Source organism: Medicago truncatula, chromosome 5, assembly GCF_003473485.1.
Source record: "Medicago truncatula cultivar Jemalong A17 chromosome 5, MtrunA17r5.0-ANR, whole genome shotgun sequence".
NCBI classification, from domain to species: domain Eukaryota; kingdom Viridiplantae; phylum Streptophyta; class Magnoliopsida; order Fabales; family Fabaceae; genus Medicago; species Medicago truncatula.
Window position 1 is genome coordinate 41,051,067 of NC_053046.1, and position 22,020 is coordinate 41,073,086.

Consider the following 22,020-nt stretch of genomic DNA (forward strand, 5'->3'; position numbering starts at 1 on the left):
CAAACTGTAGGTGCTACCCCAACTCTCCCTCTAATGCTAACATTCCTTATCCTATCTCCTCTAGTATTAAAAGGGAAAGAATACATATACAAGTGGTAGCTTCAAGTTCAGTAGAAAAGTTTAATGGCGTAAAATTTGAATGAGCAAGGCGCATGGAAAGAAACTAGTTTAGCAAGGTTCTAAAGTTTATATCAACAACAGCAAAAGAATTTTCCCACAAGGTAAACAAATTATTGGTTAATCAGAAAACAACCCACCACAATCATGCAGGCTTCTCAGAGGAAGTTGTGGTGCAACTTGAATTTTTCAAGAATAAAATTTCTCTTTCAGTAAATGCAACAAACATCTTACAACATTCTTTGCTTTTAATTCCAGACTAAATAGGGTACCTCTTCTCACAGAGTACTTATTATTGATTTGATTAACTACTGTCAAGCTAAACTGTGCATAACTACTCCAACCATTGGGCAAATTAGCTGAATCTTGAACATCCAAATACATGGACAAATGGTCCGACACATTGTTCCCTTTTGGGAAAAGAAGTACACGCCTGCTCCGAGTAAGAAAAAAAAAAGAATTAGAAGTGAACACTTAAGATAAATACACATAGGAACTAATATAACAGCTACAACAAAATGACTTCCGCCACTAGATAGATAGAATCGACTATGTAGGTCAAGCAAAACCATTCACTTGTACTGAAATAGAAAGATGAACATTATGAATATATCGAGGGAATGTGTAAGCAGTAAGCACAATAATACCATTTGTAACCCCCAACTTCAAATACATCTGAATAGAGCTTTATTGTATTTATCGAAGAAAATCCCCCAATTCTCCATGTGAATCGAAACGGTGAAGGATGACTATCCACGGTGTTGGGAGTTTCAGGTTGAACAGCAACTAATGTTGGTCAATATATATAAATTAAAAGAGAAATTAAGTATCATTAACTGAAAAACTTGGAAAGGTAAAACAGATAAGCGTTGTCCTACAGATAAGGTATCATGCCTTGATTACCTCTATGTGTTATCTTTCTTTCATCTTTGCTACCGGCTTCCATCAATCAATCAATCCTGTAAGCAGTTATTAAAGTTTCAAATCAAACATCCGAATATATTTATCTCTATCTCTCTTGGCTTTTTATCTTCTATAACTTATTTTTTGACATCGTTTCCTTAAAAACTTCTATAGCAATTTGAGAACAGTGAAAAAAAAAGAAGAAGTGAGTGGTACCTTTGTTTGTTCCAAAGCAGCTCTTGTTCTGACTTCTGACTGTCTCGTCGCAGTCTCAGAGTTTTCCAATTTTCACAAACGAGTTTCTAATACACGAGTCAACAAAATCAATTACTTAGTAAAAAAAAAATTATTTTGTTAATGAAAAATAAATAAAAGGTAGAAATCAAATAGTTTAATTTAGTATATGTTTACATGCTATTTTTTCATAAATCAAGTTAAGGATGCGTTTGTTTTAACTTTAAAAAAATATAAAGATTTTCTTTATTGAAAAATCTATTTTTGTTTGTGATATCATTTATAAAATTATTTTTTAACTAGTTTACATATTACTTCGTTGTTATTGAAAAATCAATTTTTGTTTGTTAATTTGAAGGACTTTGTACTACTACTTTCTGTTTTTCAACATAGAAACTCCCCACTTTTCCAAGGTCTACGAGATCAAAACATATATCCTTTCCAATCTGTTCTGCCAGGTCTTCATCTCGTACTACCTAAGAAGTATTATATGTTATCAGTATTAACATAGATATAATCTGATTGGGAAGTTAACAGCATGTCTCTAAAGACAAACAAAATAAATTTCTCGGAAAGCCAGCTTACAACACCTTTATAAAAATGTAGAGGTGAGTCTCTGCCATTTCTTTATTTTTGTGCTTGAGTTCTTTCTTCAACCTGTCCTGCATAAATCAGTCGTTGTACAAATTCCAGTACTGATTTTCCGGAATAAAACAACAAAAATAGTACAGTAAAACTTAGGGGAAAATGAAACTTGGTTCGATTTTGGCATGAAATACTCATAAACAACTTTTCTTGAGAAACAAATCAAAAAAATTATTGGCCTGTTACTTAAAAAAACATAGTTTAGATCGCTAACATGCACATGTCTTTCTCGACCACGTTGCATGTTACATAAAAGGCCTGTCTGTTTACTTTCAAATATTAACATGGGAATTTTCTCTACTACAAATCTTTGAAAACAAAGTGAATAAAGGAAAAAAGGGGAAACCTGCACTGGAATTAGGAGAAAGTTGTGTTGTGTGCAGCAAAGGCAATGAATTTTAAAAAAAAAAAATCTAAGCACCCTTTAGGAGAAAAAACCATGAGGTCAAAAAAATTCCAAGTGAATAGGCAATTTGAAAAACTTTAAAAATCTCCCGAAATTGTCAGATGTTGGTCAATTTGCCCCTCTGTCAATTTCAATAGAGTCTGGTTTTTTGTTTCTTCGAAAAAACCACATGAGAAGTTGTTTCGAAAAGTTTTGAACTATGAAGCATGAACACCAAACACGAACACTAACACGCCAACACAGCCGATAATATGATAAAATCACATAATTCAATGTAAGTGTTGTGACCGTGTCGGACACGACACATGTCCAACACCGGAGCATGTATAGTCCGAGGAGTGTCGGTGTTTCATAGGTTTTGAAGGGTTTTGGATTAGGGCATCATCTTCTTACCCTAAATATCGTATTTCGAACAAAAAAACAAGGCATGCAGTTGTTTCCTTACCCTAAATATCACATATACAAATGACGATAGAGAAAGCAATAAGCAAGCAGTAGTAGTCGTACCTTCACAAGCGTCTCTCCGTTTTCCAATTTTGAATAACAAACTCGTGTGATGATGAGGTTGAATATATGGATTTTTTTTTTGGTCAATGAATATATGGGTTTAAATAGACCTATATCATGCTTAACTACACGCATATATTATATAAATCTAATATAAACTCATCTAAATCACATATATATCATATAAATATAATATATCTCATCTAAATAACTTCTAGACTCAATTAAATAATTAAATAATTCGAAACAGACGTTACAAGAGTTGATAAATCTATGTGGAGGCTAATAATACAAGTTAGAAAAGCTAATATTTTTAATTCTTGGCAAAAGTATTTTCTACTTTTTCTTTCTTTTCTGGAGAGAAGGGTGTTTGTGGAAATTGAGGGATTTTTATAGTGATGGTTTTGTGAGTTATGGTGTTTCATTAATTGATTTTTCTGGGGTTATAAATTTATGGTGATTAGATGAGTTTGAAATTTTGGTTACTAATGACAAACCGGAAAGGGATTTTGATTGTGTCTAAGTGCCCAAGCAGTAACTTGAGGAAGAAGAACAACACAAACTAAAGTAGAAAACAAAATTCGAACGGAAGATTTGACAAGACTACCACATCCTACAATTTACAAGTATATGGTCCACCATAAACTATGTTGGGCCATCATCACCCTTGCTTTCACCTATAAAAATAGTAACTTGCTATAGGAAGTCAAATATAGAGGTCCACCGATGGACCTTTAAATATGAGGACCATACTAGGGGCTCCCCTTAGAAACTAGTATCTAAAGATAATATTTTAAAATGAGTAGGTGATTTAAATTTTATGAAGTTGTTGAGATATTTTTGTTGTTAGATAAAAATATTTAATTTTATAAATGCATATTTTTGAAGGAATAAAATAAAATATTTTTAATTTAGATTAAGATTAAATAATTAAATTTATTATAAAATGTATGTTACAAAAATAGTATTTTGGACTGGACTTTGTTGGTCAATTTTACTCTCCACTCACTATTAAAATAACAAACTGATTTTAGAATCTAAAAATCTTTATATATAAAAGTTAACCCGTAAGCCAATTTTTAACCTAATTTTAACCTAGATTTTATGATGGCTTTTACGTTATTACCCTCGTGTTCAATTAAACCTGTTTAATCTTTATCTTTATTATATATTAACCCGTAAACTAATTTTTAACCTAATTATAACCTAGATTTCCGTGTTCAATTAAACCTGTTAATCTTTATATATAAAAGTTAACCCGTCAGCCAATTTTTAACCTAATTTTAACCTAGATTTTATGATGACTTTTACGTCATTACCCCCGTATTCAATTAAACCTGTTTAATTAAGAGATAAACTATAAAAATCGTTCCTCCTACTCCTATAACAATTTCCTCCTATTTTATTTCCAGCACAACAATAAACAGATAAACATAAAAAAAAAAAATCAATTTCCTCCTATTTTGTTTCCAACACAACAATTAACCCGTAAGCCAATTTTTAACCTAATTTTAACCTAGATTTTATGACGACTTTTACGTTATTACCCCCGTGTTCAATTAATCCTGTTTAATATTTATATATAAAAGTTAACCCATAAGCCAATTTTTAACCTAATTTTAACCTATGTTTTATGATGACTTTTACGTCATTACCCCCGTGTTCAATTAAACCTGTTTAATTAAGAGTTAAATTATAAAAATCGTTCCTCCTATTCCTATAACAATTTTCTCCTATTTTGTTTCCAACACAACAATAAATAGATAAACATAAAAACAAATCACTCTTATTAACAAATTCTTCCTATTATTTCCATATAATCAAAAATGTTATTTTCAAATGCTTCTTAAATCAAAAACAACATCTCACTGCTAAATCCAATCCAATCCTATTTTCGCTCCTAACAAATTCCTTTTTTCAAAAAAAAAAAAAAACCTCACAAATTCCTCTAAGTTTGTTGCACCTTTTCCAATTCGTGTGCATTAATTAAATGTTAGTGTTCCCATAAATGAAACAAATAAACAATTTATTGAGGGATTTAAGTGTCTTCTTTTATTTTGTTTCTTTATTTATGTGTGCACAACTCAAATATTACTTATCTTGAAGTAAAAATTATGTGCAGTTGCAGGTCCTCACAATGCAACAATTGCTAATGTTATTGGTGGGTGAGTAAGAGTTTAGTCTCTTCATTTGGTAAGGAGATTTTTTAAATATAACTTTCATTTGCAATATTTAAGATTATAACTCAGAAAATATACATTGATTTGATTTTCACTTTGTGAAAACTTCTAGCAGGTGGTGAAAAGTGATCATGCTATATTTTATAGAAATTATATAGACTTAACTGCAAGGAATTTGTTCCTGTCTTTTAGTTGGTTAACAATGTTTTTGTCCCGCATTTTGTTCTCTTAGATGTTACACTTTTTAGTTGTTAACATTTAATGTATTCTTTATACCTGTAAGTTCTTATCAATTGATGGAAATGTGACAACATAATATATTTAGTATATAAAACGTAGGACATGCTTCGACAGAGGGTATGAATATGAACCAGGCATTTAGCTGCATGTGTGAATGTTAACTATAACATAATATTTCATTGTTTTATATTCAGATAATATTTTTGAGATTTATTTCTCTTCATAATCCTCTTTAAGTAAAAATTATTGTCTACGCTCTTTTCTAAACTGCTTTGCTGATTTGTTGTTTTGTAGTCATAATAATATTTTTTATTAGAGGCTTTATGAATGGCAATACCAATTCTATATATAACACTTATCCGTAGAGCTGGTCTTCATGGACACACATGAGTTCTCATCATAGCCATACAAATAGAATGATCCCTTTGAAAAATTCTTGATATTGTGGAGGATATAATGCAAATTTAATTTTTTGTTGATTAGTTTAAAGAATTGTAAGCTAAATAAAACAATCCAAATATTGTTGTTAATTCTTCTTCTTTGCTCATTGTGTTTAGCATTTCATTGCAGGAAAACAATTTACATAGAATTCCTTAAGGTGCCTAAAGCAAATATAAAGGTCTTCTATTTTGTTTGTGGATTGAGATAATACAAAAGTTTCAGTTGTTTCTAAGCGTTATTGAAAGTTAAGGATATTTGATTTATTTTTTCAACTTATAAAAAACTGGTGTTTTTGTCTTATGAGGAAAGTCATGTGCATGGGCCTACTATTCAACTTATGGTGCTTTTGACACAAAAACAATACAACAAGAAGAATTGTGATTTTGAAGGCTAAAAATCTTTCTTTTGGGTCCTTTGAGAATAGTTGATTTTTGTTTTGAAGGTTTATTATTGTTATTTAGGTATGAGTGGTTTTCATGTAACATAGATTTTTGGAATCAAGTAGTGACCAATTTGTATAATGTCGATTCTATTTGCACTTGCAAATTTTTTAATTAAGTTTAGATGATTACAATGAAGAGAACCAATTGTAATTTTGATATGTGAAGGATTGGAAATAGAATTTTAGATCCCTGTCGTTGTCTAATTTTTATTTTTTAATATTCGTTCGTTTCAACTAAACGATTTCATGTCATCTCCTACTTTATTTTTTGAACTTGCGTAAGTAAAATATATAATACTCTTAATCTTTTATTTATTTTAGGATTTTTTTACCATTACTTATTCTTATATATTAATCGAAATGACCCGTGCGACGCACGGGTCTAAAGTCTAGTAGGACATAAAAGAAGGTTGGAGGGTGCAATAAGAAATGCTTAATATGATATTATGAGTGGCCCATTAAGTGGGCCAAACCCGCGATTAGAACTGAAAATTCTGGCCCTAAACAACAAATAAATCTTCTTATATATCTCTTATTCCTAAACAAAGCTTGGTTGCCCTAATTTTAACCTAATATTTTAACCTAATATTTTAGCAACTTTTCCCTCCTTCAAAACCTAACCATATTTCCTAATTCCCCTCCTCGAAACCCTAACCATGATTTCCTAACTTCACTCCCCCTAAAACCTATCTAATTGATTTCCATAAACCATATCTCCTAACTCCCCTCCTCCAAACCCTCACCAATATATTTAAATCCTTTCTCCTAAACCGAAATCTATTTCTAAAACCATACCTTTCTCTTAAACCGAAATTTCTTAATCAACATGGCTTCCAGAAACATTCAAACTTTGTTGTCATACCACTACCTCACTGGTAACCATATCTTCATTCCACTCTGGTTTAAACTAAATATATAGATTTTTGCTCTTATTCCTCGCTGTTTGAAAGTATAAATCATTCTTTCAATCCCTTTCAATCTTTTGTAGGTCCGTTGGTGAAAAACTCTTTTTCCGATCTTGACAAAGCAATCAACAAGCTCAGACTGAAATACAGATCATATATCGTTGAATATGACATTGATGTTGTATGTGTTTTTTGCGAAATATACCTATTCTTAATTATTTGCATTCTATTTTATCAATGTTTGTGATGTTTTTGTTTGTTATTTTTTTAGGGTGCAGTATGCTTGCCAAACATGTTTGGCGGTGATTTCGGAGATCAAATTGGGCGCTATGCAATATTGACTGATCCTAAGTCCAACAAGGTGTGAAGATCAGAGGGGATGCTCCGATGGTTGGGTCACATGATACCATCTACCTTGATGTTATTTACAATTAGTCCATGTTTAGATAAATTGTGCAAGACCTTTTCAATTTGAATTTTAAGTTTTAGTTTCTTAAAGTTTTGGAAGCATCTATTTTTTTTGTCTTTGAATTTAGCAAATGTCCCTTGAATTTCATAAATAATTTAGCCTTGCTTGCTTTGCTTTTTGATTTATATATTTGTGTTTGTTTTTGTGTTGCTGAATCAATTTAGTAGCATGGTTGTGTTACTGAAGCATTTTAGTAACATGGCTTTTAGTAACATTATTAGTAACAATTACTAGAATCAATTTAGTAGCATAGTTGTGTAACGTCTCCTCTTAACATTATTACTAACAATTACTAATCCAAATCTATAAAATATGTTTTGGATGGAAACAAACTAAAATCCTAATCCTAATTTCTCTCAATCAAGTAACTAAGAGATTTCATCCACATCTCTAAACTAACTTTTTGGTGGAAAGAAACTAAAATCCTTATTTCTCTCATTCAAATAATTAGGGAATTTCATCCACATCTCTAAAATATGTTTTGGGTGGAAACAAACTAAAATCCTAATCCTAATTTCTCTCATTCAAGTAACTAAGAGATTTCATCCACATCTCTAAACTAACTTTTTGGTGGAAAGAAACTAAAATCCTTATTTCTCTCATTCAAATAATTAGGGAATTTCATCCACATCTCTAAAATATGTTTTGGGTGGAAACAAACTAAAATCCTAATCCTAATTTCTCTCATTCAAGTAACTAAGAGATTTCATCCACATCTCTAAACTAAGTTTTTGGTAGAAACAAACTAAAATCCTTATTTCTCTCATTTAAATAATTAGGGGATTTCATCCACATCTTTAAAATATGTTTTGGGTGGAAACAAACTAAAAATCATAATTCCTCTCATTCAAGTAACTACTAAAGATTTCATCCACATCTCTAAAATATGTTTTGGATGGAAACAAACTAAAAATCCTAATTCCTCTCATTCAAGTAACTACTAAAGATTTCATCCACATCTCTAAAATATGTTTTGGGTGGAAACAAACTTAAATCCTAATCCTAATTTCTCTCATTCAAGTAACTAAGAGATTTCATCTACATCTCTAATCTAACTTTTTGGTGGAAACAAACTAAAATCCTTATTTCTCTCATTCAAATAAGTAGGGGATTTCATCCACATCTCTAAAATATGTTTTCGGTGGAAACAAACTAAAAATCCTAATTCTTCTCATTCAAGTAACTAAGAGATTTCATCCACATCTCTAAAGTAACTTTTTGGTGGAAACAAACGAAAATCCTTATTTCTCTCATTCAAATAAGTAGGGGATTTCATCCACATATCTAAAATATGTTTTGGGTGGAAACAAACTAAAAATCATAATTCATCTCATTCAAGTAACTATTACACATTTCATCCACATCTCTAAAATATGTTTTGGCGAATCAACTATGGTAATTCTTAAGTAAAAAAAAAATGTAAATTCTTAATTAAAACAAAGTGCCCCATCAACAATATTAATTTCATTTTATTCATATTAATCTTTATCCTAAAATGTTGGCCACTTCCTAATTTTGTTCCACTATTTTGTGCTTATCCTGATAACTAATACTCTTTATTGCTCAACCGACATATCCTACTCACACATATTCCACCTTTTTCCTATAAATATATCATAACCTATTAGCCAAACCATCTCAATCTAAATAAGCATCCTCTTTCTTGGAAAGGAAAAAACAAGCCAATGATGTCTGCCAAATACACTCCAATCTCAGCTGTTTCTGGAGGAAGAAAGAATCTCAAGATGTGTGTGCGAGTTGCTCACATTTGGTTGATTCGAGAGAAGAAGGTCCCCACTAGCATCATTTTCATGAACATGTTACTGGTCGATGAAAAGGTTTCTGCATGTTTGCACTCTTAACTTTAAAATTAAAGTAATGTCATTTTTGTTTTGTAGTTATGTAATTTAACCAGCTGTTTAATGTTGTTGTTGTCGTCAACAGGGTGGACGTATTCACGCCACAGCTAGAAAAGATTTGGTGGCAAAGTTCAGGTCCATGGTTCAAGAAGGGGGTACATATCAGCTTGAAAATGCAATTGTAGATTTTAATGAAAGTCCTTATAAGGTAACTTCACACAAACATAAGCTTAGTATGATGCACAATTCAACTTTTACCAAAGTACACTTGCCTGCTATCCCTATGAACGTTTTTGAGTTCAAGCCATTCAATGAAATTCTCTCTTCAACTGTCGAGGAAGTATCTACGGGTAGGACTTGAATTCTGAATGTGTGTTGTACATTATTTCTACCTATAAGCATTCGTTTAGGAATTTCATACATTTGTTTTTGCTTTTGTATACGTAATTTCAGATGTTATTGGTCATGTAATTGAAAGAGGTGATATAAGGGAAACTGAAAAGGACAGAAGGAAAAGCAGGGTTATTGATCTCACTTTAGAAGATCTTGAGTAAGATTTGTCTCTTTCTTTGTACCTGGTTGTAATATAATTTTAATATACCTTATGTTTCTGAATTGATATTTTGGTAATATTTTATTACAGAAACAACCGCTTGCATTGCTCTCTTTGGGGTGAACATGGCGACAAAATTGTGACCTTTTTTGGCAACCATGACAACGACACACCTACTATATTGATATTGCAGTTTTGCAAGACACGCGTGTATTTAGGTATGTCGTGTTTTAAGTTTTTGCTTTCTGCTGATATCAACAATGAAATGGGAAATTATGTTCACTTGCTGTTGATTTTTAAAAAAATTAGGTGCTATGGGAGTTGTTAATGCCTTTAATGGGACTAAGCTGATACTTAATGGCGATTTGCCTGATGTCGCTGCGTACATGACACGGTAACCATTTATATTTTCATATGCTTTAGAATAAAGACAAGTTTTTTTGGTCATAATTAAGTTGTCTGGAGGTCTCACCACTCTTCTATTAACATTGGTGCCATTTTATTAGAATGAAAAATGCATCAATACAGTTCACCCGAAGTGTCAGCCAAATTTCAACGAACAGCTCCGCGTCTTTATCAGATGACTTGCTCAACACTAACCGAATGACAATTGAAAGCATGATTGAGTCAACTGAGGTAGCTATCTATTTATTGAAATTTTTAGATGTCGTTTTGGATTCATCTTTGTTATTTTTCACATGGACAGTTGTACATTGCAATATCACAGGTTACTTCGAGGGGTGGTTTAAAGATATTGATTAATGACGACGACGGCGATGATACCGATGTTGCATCAAGTGTGGTCTACAGAGAAGTTTTCCGTAATGTGTAGGACTTTTTTGGGTACTATTCATTTTCTTACTTATTGAAAGTATTTGCATGTCAACGAACTTCAGTTATAGGAACTACGTACTAGAATTATGGAACAATAACAAAGTCTATGGTAATTGTCATTTTGCTTTGATTCACGACAATTTTTACATTCAAGCGAACTACAGTGTCTTATTTTTTCAGTGAGTATTAATTTTTTTAAATGACACGTGCGTTAGCACGGGTCAATGGTCTAGTTAAAGTTAATACTGAAGCATATTTTAGCCCTAATTTTAACCTAAACCTATTGCATAAATTTACTATTTTAACCCTGATGCTAAATTCTTTTGTTTAACCTTATTGAATTTTCCCCCTTCTCAATTTTCCGACACATCTTCTTATATATTTTCTTATATATCTTCTTATATAATAAACTTAACACTGAAGCATATTTTAGCCCTAATTTTAACCTAAATCTATTGCATAAATTTACTATTTTAACCCTGATGCTAAATTCTTTTGTTTAACCTTATTGAATTTTCCCCCTTCTCAATTTCTCGATACATCTTCTTATATATTAAAGTAGCCCTAATTTTAACCTAAACCTATTGCATAAATTTACTATTACTAGACTTTCCACCCGTGCTGCCGCACGGGTCATATACATTGTAGATGTAGTAGACAAAAACAAATCTCAATGCATATCAAAGAGAATAAAACATGTGGTCCCAAATATATACAGATGTTGGAATTCGAACCTCAGACACCACACTTATTCATCTTAAAAATATTAATTTTTATCAATCGTGTCTTACTTCATTCTTTTGTTAAAATTATATGTCAATGTTATATTATTGGTATGTTACTTCATCTTTTTTTTTTTTTTTTTTGACAAAATGTTACTTCATTATTTTGTAAAAATTATATGTTAATGTTATATTATGTACCTAAAAATAGCTCATTCTTAACCTCAACATGTAAAATGTTTTATTTAAATAATTTTCCTTTTATCGAATATTTGACATTTAGCGTAAATGATATCATTTAACTGTTTGTTGAAATGTTTCTTCCACCTGTTTGTAATATTAACAAAAAAAAATGTTGCTATAATCTTTCAAAACCCTTTTATTCCAATATGGCGATTTGTTTTGTTGAAGAAATAGGGCGATTTGTTTTGAAGAAATAGGGGAAATAAAGCGATGCCGAATTGCTTTGTTCATGAAAATAGGAGATTAGGTGTGAGCATTAGGGTTGTTCATGAAAATAGGAGATTAGGTGTGAGCATTAGGGTTAAAACAGTAAAATTATCCAATAGGGTTTAGGTTAAAATTAGGGCTTACGGGTTAACTTTAATATATAAGAAGATATATAAGAAGATAAGAAGATATATATATAAGAAGGGAATTTAGCATCAGGGTTAAAATAGTAAATTTATGCAATAGGTTTAGATTAAAATTAGGGCTAAAATATGCTTATGTGTTAACTTTAATATATAAGAAGATTTATGCAATAGGTTTAGATTAAGATTAGGGCTAAAATATGCTTCTGTGTTAACTTTAATATATAAGAAGATGTATCGAGAAATTGAGAAGGGGGAAAATTCAATAAGGTTAAACAAAGGAATTTAGCATCAGGGTTAAAATAGTAAATTTATGCAATAGGTTTAGATTAAAATTAGGTCTAAAATATGCTTCTGTGTTAACTTTAATATATAAGAAGATGTATCGAGAAATTGAGAAGGGGGAAAATTCAATAAGGTTAAACAAAGGAATTTAGCATGAGGGTTAAAATAGTAAATTTCTGCAATAGGTTTAGGTTAAAATTAGGGCTAAAATATGCTTCTGTGTTAACTTTAATATATAAGAAGATGTATCAAGAAATTGAGAAGGGGGAAAATTCATTAAGGTTAAACAAAGGAATTTAGCATCAGGGTTAAAATAGTAAATTTATGCAATAGATTTAGGTTAAAATTAGGGCTAAAATATGCTTCAGTATTAACTTTAATATATAAGAAGATATATAAGAAGATGTATCGGGAAATTGAGAAGGGGGAAAATTCAATAAGGTTAAACAAAGGAATTTAGCATCAGGGTTAAAATAGTAAATTTATGCAATAGGTTTAGGTTAAAATTAGGGCTAAAATATGCTTCAGTGTTAACTTTAATATATAAGAAGATATATAAGAAGATGTATCGGGAAATTGAGAAGGGGGAAAATTCAATAAGGTTAAACAAAGGAATTTAGCATCAGGGTTAAAATAGTAAATTTATGCAATAGGTTTAAGTTAAAATTAGGGCTAAAATATGCTTCAGTGTTAACTTTATATATTTTCCCCCTTCTCAATTTCCCGATACATCTTCTTATATATCTTCTTATATATTAAAGTTAACACTGAAGCATATTTTAACCCTAATTTCAACCTAAACCTATTGCATAAATTTACTATTTGAACCCTGATGCTGAATTCCTTTGTTTAACCTTATTTGAAACTCAAGAAATGAATTGATAGAAGTAGTCAAGGATTGTGTGTAGTGCTGCTAAATTTGAGAGTTTGTATGGCTAAAATATGTAGTTTATACCTTGAGAGTAAGAAACAGAAAAATTGTACTTGATATAAATAAATTTAGTGAGGCTCAATCATTTTTCTTTATCTTATGATCAATAATAGTCTTTTTTCTTAAATATCTTAGTATGTATTTTGTTTGGTTGTAACTAAAGTATTTGTTTTGATTCAAATTATTATTATCATGTCATTGAATTTGAGTGTATTTGTTTTGATTCAAATTATTATTATCATGTCATTGAACATGAGTTTTTATTATGTTGTTTATTGTTTATTCTTTACGTAATTTTCGCCTATAAATAATAATATTTGGTTTTTCGACTTCTTTTGTCATTTCATCATCTTATTCTATTCACGGGAGATCTATAATAATGAGAGACAATATTATATAATGTAATGTTCATTTTTTTGAAATCGTTAACAAATGTTTTTCATCTCATAAAACCCGTGCGGCGCACGGGTTAGTAATCTAGTAGATAGAAAAGTGAGTGACTTCGGCTGGCGTATTGCAATTGCAAAGAAATTAGGTCAAAGAGTGGAGAAGATGGAGGAAGGGTGGTGGCGTTCTGTTGTTGTGAATGTTCGTCAACAACATGTTTGTCAGCTGCGTACTTTCTTTCATTTGGAGCAGATCAGCGTTTTGAACAATTTTGGTACCGTTCGTAAAGCTAAGAGAATCAAATACGACATTGATGAAGGTTTTTCTTTCTGTTTCCGTTTAACATCTTATGCTTGGGATTTTGTGGAACTTATTGAGAAAATACTTCCTGTGTCAAGTTTGATTGGGATATGATTCTTCCTGAAAGTGAAATATACCTTTTTCGTGTTAAAATCGTCCCCATTTGCTGCGGGGATTTGATCTTTCTGCCTCCTAACGTTGTTGCTTCTTTGGGTCCAAATATTGTCATATGCACTAGGGTTGCCAAAACATTTACTTTGCTTGATCCATTTACCTTGACCCACTGTTTCTTAGATGCTCATCAGTACTGGAAAGCACCATTCACACATTCATTCAATAGGACTCAGTTAGTCGAATATGTTGTTCTCGATATTGTCCTCCTCCAGGACAATCAAGATGAAGAAGAAGAAGAAGAGGTGGTGGAGGAGAACAAGAAGGAGAAGGATGCTGCTGCTGCTGCTGCCGCCAAAAAATATCGTTTAGCTGATGCTGTGGTTGCTCGTGTGAAAGATACTGGAAATAATGACACAACTTTTCAAATCAGGACTCATCTTGGTCGTATTTTAAAACCCGGTGACCATGCTCTTGGTTATGACCTGTCTGGAGGAGTAGGAGAAGGAGGAGCTGACACCAACACCAATAACAACCTTCCTGCTGCCATTTTGATCAGCAAGATTAGTTATGCCGAAGTGAATGGTAGAGTTGTTGCTGTCAAGGATAAGTGGGAATCTGATTATCAACTCTTCTTCAATGATCTACAACAAAACACTAAACTCATCTTCAGCGTAAGAGCAGCCTACCGAGATCAAACCAAAAGCTACACATATGATGGGCCCTTCAGAATCCCCCCTACCAGACCTTTTTTTCCATTGGAGGACTTGCTTGACGGATGATCTAGTTACTAGCTTAAACAAAAATCACTTTTGTTGATGTTTTTTTGTTCCAATAATAACAACAACAATCAAGGAAGATGCTTTTCATTTATTAGGTTCTTTCTATTTCTATTTGCAATTTCTGTTTAATGTTTATGTTTATTCCAATGACAAGAACAAGTGCTTTTCACTTAGGTTGCTGCAGTTTGCAATTTCTGTTTGATATTTATGTTTATTCCGATCACAAGAATATGTTCCGTGTGTTGATCTTGCTTCCCAAAACATGTCTGTCAATATATTCGGCATAAAAAGTTACTTTCACCATTTCACCTCACCCTACCATTTACTTTCCTGTCTTCCATATGTTGCACTAGAAATCTTACAGCAACTTACAACATGAGCTTGAAAATTATTGTCTTAAACCCCTTCACAATCTCAGGTTTAAATCTCAAAGCCTTAGGGATGTAGATTTTGCAGCAAAACTGGTTTATACAACTCTTGCATTCAAACATGGCTAGTTTCGCTTCTCTTCACTTGGAATTAGTAGACTAGAGTGGCACCCAAGCTATATTAAAGTGTGATATTTGCATCTTCACCATGCTTCTGTAAAAGTCTATGCAGAAAACTCTTCCCTAGGCAGCTTGGCGCCAATGTGATCGTATATCTCTCCAATACTGGTTTTTGACCTTCATTATGCGGTTAACAATTACGCAACTAATGTGCATTCATTGGTTTGATTTTCTTGTATGTAAGTCTCAGTTTTATAAACCTAAAACAGTTGGTATGGTATTATATTTTTTTCTGCGTTCATCTGGGTGTTTGACTCAAATATTTTGTGGATTTGTTATATGATTGTAGATATAGTTTATTCAGAGCAAGCCATCTATTGGACATTTGGACTCTGGTTCTGATTAATCCATTATGTTAGTAATAAGAAAAACTAGCAACCCATTTATTAGGAGATTTCCAACTACATAAATAGTTGAAAATATATTGTGGCTGGTTGGTATTTGGGGCTTATTCTTACTGGAAACTTTGCTCAAGGCTAAGTTATCGAAAAAACAAGATCCCTTCCTTTATATTTAGAATGTAGTTTTGGTTAACAATGCTTATCAAGGCTGGGTTCATACACGTCATAGTATGTCCACAAAATCCAGTCAGTGGAGCTCAGGGTAACAAATCGGGTTCCATGCCATGGTTTCGTTACATTAACACCCTTACGTGAGTCATATCTGATTTAAGGTGTTGTTTAAACATGCTGGGAAATTTTTGTTGTGTGAAAAAATATTTTACTGAAAAGTACTATGAAATTAAATCCCATTTATGAGAAAACAAAAATGTGACACCTCTAGTTTGAGATAGGGATAGGGAAAGGGAAGTACAAACATGCCAAGTTTGAGAGGCATTTTTAATTTTATTGATTGTGTAATGAGAAAACAAAATTCTTTTAAAGATAAGGTACCAAATCGAAAACAACAAATAAGTTAGGGGACTAATTATGTAATTAAGCCTACAAGATACTATAATAAAAGTAAAATCAATATTAAACAGTCAATTTACTCATTGATTTAATCCCAAAGCTATTAAAAACCTCCGAACTATTCTCACATCTAACTATTTAGTCCCTCAGCTAACAGAATATTGTTGTTTTTCATAATAGTTAAGGCATTAAATTGACGTATCTTCCATAGGTTAAGAACTTTTTAGTTGATTAGAAAAGTTCGGAAAATAAATTGATGAAAGAAAGATAGTTTGAAGACTAGCAAAGTGACTGTATTCATAAAAGAAATACCATGAGATAAAAAGAGACTTGGTTTAAATTAATCGGTAACTAGTATAGTGACCCGTGCCAGCACGGGAAAATAAAAAAAAATTTTGATCATATATATAGATTTTATATTATTCTAAACATTGCATATAACGATAAAAATATATGGATTATTATACTTGTACTAATTATTTGTAGTATAAGATGCACTCATTGTTAAAATTAGCATATGTAATTTTTTTGCAAAAATACGTCGACGTACTGTGTAATAATATTTGTTGACAAAATGTATTTTATTAATCATAAAAACTAAAAAATATGTATTTTTTTATATAATAGTTATTGTCACATGCATACACGTAGTCGGTAAATGCAAACGTTTAATTTTTTACGGGTGTGTATAAATATAGTTTGGGCTACAGAAACGCCGATTGTTATTTGTTTTTAATTTTTACAAAACAAATGGTCTAATGTAAATATTGTATTTTAGGGTAACAACGATGTAAAAAAAAAACAGGTTCCGCGGATTGTTAAACCTGAAAAGTGCATGAATTAATAGTCAATGTCAGGAGGATCTGCTTATAAAGAAATTGCATGTCTATAATGACCAGTACGCCTTACAAAGAAATTAAAAATAAAACGACTTCCAAACAATAGGCAACTTTAGTTTTCTAAATTATAGCAACAACAATTCTAAAACATAACCAATGATCATACTTTTTGAAAAACTTCACGATACACAACATTTGTGGTCTCCTTACAAACATTATTATTTTCATCCAGGATGAGCAACTTCAGACCTTTTCTTGAAGTTACTCGAGAGATAGCGACATAAAGTTGTCCATGCGTGAACACAGGCTTATGAAGATAAACCCCCACTCGAGATAAAGATTGACCCTGGCTTTTATTTATTGTCATTGCAAAACAAAGCGTCAATGGAAATTGTCTGCGCCTGAATTTGAAGGGTAGTTCTTGATCACTCGGAATAAGATTCATCCTGGGAATGAATACCCTGGTACCTGCCCTTTTTCCTGTAATTACGGTAGCAGCTATCGTGCTCTTCCCTAGATGTGTAACTGTCAGCCTAGTACCATTACACAGTCCATTGGCCTGATCGATGTTTCTCATCAGCATAACTGGACATCCCACCTTTAATTTCAACATGTGATTTGGAATTCCAGAGCTCTTAATACCATTAAGAAATTCCGATGTGAACCACTCGCTTTGGACATCATAATTGTCACCCGATCTACAAACAGAATCAGAGCTTAAATACTCTTTCTCTTCACTTGGAATCAACGACATCATAAATTCGTTAACATGCTCAACTGAATCAAGCGTTGGTGCGAGTATTCCCCTTTCTTGGCAAAATAGCTGGGCACCAAGGTTATCATTCAGATCGGGATACACAAAGTCTATAAGTGACATCAACGGATTTGTTGTGTCCGATATCAGCAAATCTTTAGGAATATCTACCTTCATTTCACCATTCTCATCCGAAGCGTCGTTGCCGTCTCCAATTGAGAGTATCCACTTGCCAAAATTAGCAATTTCTTCATGCTCTGCATGTACCGAAGCTGCACCCAATCTCATATTAACAGTAAGCCTCAACATATTACAATAAGCCAATATCTTTGACGAATTGACTGAGGCATCAACAATATCCGGCCTCGTTCCTCCTAGGACAACAGGCAATATCTGCCTGAAATCACCACGTAAAACTACTGTCATTCCACCAAAAGGTTTAAGCGCGTTTAGGGGATCATTCTTGGACATGCAATGATCGGTCAGCTGCCTCAAAACACCATCGGTGCATCATTGGAGCCTCATCCCAAATTATCAGCTTTGCAGCACGCACCAGGTCTGCCTTAGGACTATCCTTTTCCATCGTAAGCGATGATGCCTCATTAATCTCAATAAGGACTATCAGCGTCGAGTGCGCGGTTCTTCCACCTGGTAATAGAAGAGCCGCTATACCGCTGGATGCAGTATTCAATACAATTAACTCATTCGATCTAACAGCAGCCGACAATGTTTTCCATATAAAGGTTTTTCAAGTACCACCGTAACCATATAAGAAAAAGAAACCACCGTCGTCAGAACCAACGAACTCCATGATCTTGTCAAGCACACATCTTTGTTCATCAGTCAGCATCAGTAACATATCAGCGTGTGTCTTTTCCAGTTCATCTTAGTTGTAACTTAGCTCATCAACGATAAGCTTATTTGTGAAAGTTGGCATGTCAGCTGCGTTTGACCTGGGCATAGAGAACATCACACAAAAAAATATATTATGCATCAACCAGATACTATAATAAAAGTAAAATCAATATTAAACGGTCAATTTACTCATTGATTTAATCCCAAGGCTATTAAAAACCTCCGAACTATTCTCACATCTAACTATTTAGTCCCTCAGCTAACAGAATATTGTTGTTTTTCATAATAGTTAAGGCATTAAATTGACGTATCTTCCATAGGTTAAGAACTTTTTAGTTGATTAGAAAAGTTCGGAAAATAAATTGATGAAAGAAAGATAGTTTGAAGACTAGCAAAGTGACTGTATTCATAAAAGAAATACCATGAGATAAAAAGAGACTTGGTTTAAATTAAGGGAGTTTCTACGGAGAAGTCAGAAAAATGACTTTTTCGGTGAAGTCGTTTGAATGGACCAATCAGATTTCAAGTGATGACACGTCAGATACCATGCATTATGTTACAGTGCAGGCGGTTTACAGTACCGTAAGTAGAATGAAAACTTTATTTCATGATCTTAATGGTTAGATTTACTTAGTCTCTATGTTATTGTGGTATACTGTCTACACATAATTAGTATCAATTCTCTCTCCTCTTTATTTCCCTTTATTTATTTATTCATATTCTCTTTTTCAGATTTTTATTAAATTAACATCTTCATCTTTCCTTCACCATATTCATCTTTCATTTATCATCTTCATCAATCATCTTCATAAAAGAAAGAAAAAAACTAGAAAAAAAATGAAATTATATTTCGATAAAAACACTTCTAATTTCAATTTCTCATTATTTACATCACAAATCATCATAAAAGATTCAATTTCTCAAACCTTCAAAAAAAAAAACTACATGAAATAAATCTAAACTGTCTAAGTGAAAGTAACTACATAAGATTAATTTCTTCAGTATATCTTCCTCTTTCATCTTCTTCCATTGAAGATGAACAAATTCTTCCATTCAAGAAGAACAAAGCCAGCAATCGAAAAAAGAGAACCGTCACAATTAACTAGAAAAATTAACCAATTACTAGCATCATATTTGAAAAGATTCCAATCCATCAAATAAATGTAGCAAAAACAAAATTCATGGAAGGTGCAAATAAATCAAAGTCCATAACATTAATCAAAACATCAAAACAAAATAAAAACCCAGCAAATATGATGCAAACGTAAAAAAAAAAATTGATTCAACTTCATTTCAGTATATAGTGTAAACGTAAAAAAGAATATGAATAAATTGATTGCGGTTCATTGGTAATAACGTTGTACTTGTACCATAAGGCCCCCTGTTCGTTCCATATATTGATATTGATTAAACTCACTTTTTAACTTTTTTAATCTGCGTTTTTCTTTTTAAGCAAAACAAAAATAAAAGCAACAATGGTGGACGTTCATGAAAGAATAATCAAAATTAATTAGTTAGGATCTAAAACAATAAATAAATAAATAAATTGGAATAAATGTGTTGTTGAAATAGAAGGAAGAAAAAGTCAAAAAGAGAAAGGAAATAATAAATATAGTGTGAAAATCAACACAATAATACTAGTGAGGTGTTTAATCTGATAGTTCAAAAAATCTAATAAAACTAGTCTACGGTGGAACATATCGAGCAGATGCACATCACATACTATGCAACAATCAGCACACATGACATGTGGCACATTATTATTGAATTTAGGGTAACTTCACCGAAAAAGTCAATTGAACAACTTCACCATAGAATTTCCCTTAAATTAATCGGTAATAAATCTGATCTCTGATTCCATTTAAAAAGGATTCACGCTTTTAATGATCAAATAATATGTTCATTGGAAGAAAAAATAATTGAACTTACACAAGAAGATAATTGAACTTTAAACTTTTATCAGTATCAAAAAATGCCACCTTTCCTTTAAATGACCATAATATGTTCATTGGTCTACACGATAAATTTCCGATATGATTACACAATTCTTTTTTTTTTTTTGGTCAAGTAGTCTAGTGGCTAGAGCTCACACAATTTAATTGTGGAGAAGTGGAGTGTCCGGGGTTCGAACCCCAGCTCCTACATATAATATGCAATATCCCTACCAACTGAGCTATGCTCACGGGGATAAAATTCTAGCTCAACGAATCTAACATCATAGGATTGGAACACACTTCATACTATCTAAGATTCTCACAATACAATGTGAGACATAAGAAAATTATTACAACATCAAGCCTTTATTTAAAACCTTTATTTAGATGTAAGTGGTGCACTTATGCTTGATGTATTGAAGTACATAGCCTCATATATTTGAATAGGGAGTTGATATCTTGACTCAACAAAATATAAAAGTGGGTTAATAGTGTTTTTCATCCCTGTAATATATGTCATTTCCGATTTTCGCCCCTATAAAATTTTCGGTTTGATTTGCACCCTCGTAAAATTTTTATTTTCCGGAAAACACCCTTAATAGGCCATTCAAAAACCAAAATTTCTTGAAAAAAAATTCTGAAAATGGCCTATTAGTGGTGTTTTCTGGAAAATAAAATTTTTACGAGGGTGCAAATCAAACCGAAAATTTTATAGGGGCCAAAACCGAAAATGACATATATTGCAGGGGTGAAAAACACTATTAACCCTATAAATGTAGATTCATAGACTCAACAAAAACATAAATAAAGTTCATTACGTTTAATAAAAATAAAATTCGTGTAATAACTAATAACACCCACAATATCAAAGCTTATGGCTTAGAAAGATAAAAAGTATTAATGTTGTTTGTGTAATTTACTCTATATAATAGCGGGTACGGATACCCGCGGGTGTAGATACCATGAAATCTGCATCTGTATCCATTAATTAGCAGGTAGTTGAAATATTCGTTTATTTTATCCATGTATATCCATTAAGATATCCATTCTGTGTTCGTGGCGGATTTTATCCACAAATATTCACGGATGCAAAATTCCATCCATATACGGAACATGTAACGAGGATATACATATCCGCCTAAAACCCACACTCAAACCCGTCCTAAACGTAGAAAATCAATTTATTCTCTCTTTTATATAAATAGAAACTCGAAATCTAAATCATTTCAATCATATAGTCAGAATCTTCGTCTTCATCTCAATACTGGATAATGTATTACAAAATTGTGCTTAAGATTTAAAATACTTTTTTTTTTATTAAAAAAAATTATAC

At 31.9% G+C, this 22,020-nt stretch overlaps 1 protein-coding gene and 1 pseudogene across 2 annotated transcripts in view; one reads left to right on the forward strand and one right to left on the reverse strand.

Moving 5' to 3' along the window:
- Nucleotides 1-22,020, reverse strand: part of LOC11437052 (ubiquitin carboxyl-terminal hydrolase 12) — a 53,340-nt gene that overhangs the window by 4,523 nt on the left and 26,797 nt on the right. The gene's annotated exons all lie outside the window — the stretch shown is intronic.
- LOC11426761 (60S ribosomal export protein NMD3-like) lies at nt 13,783-15,149 on the forward strand (annotated as a pseudogene).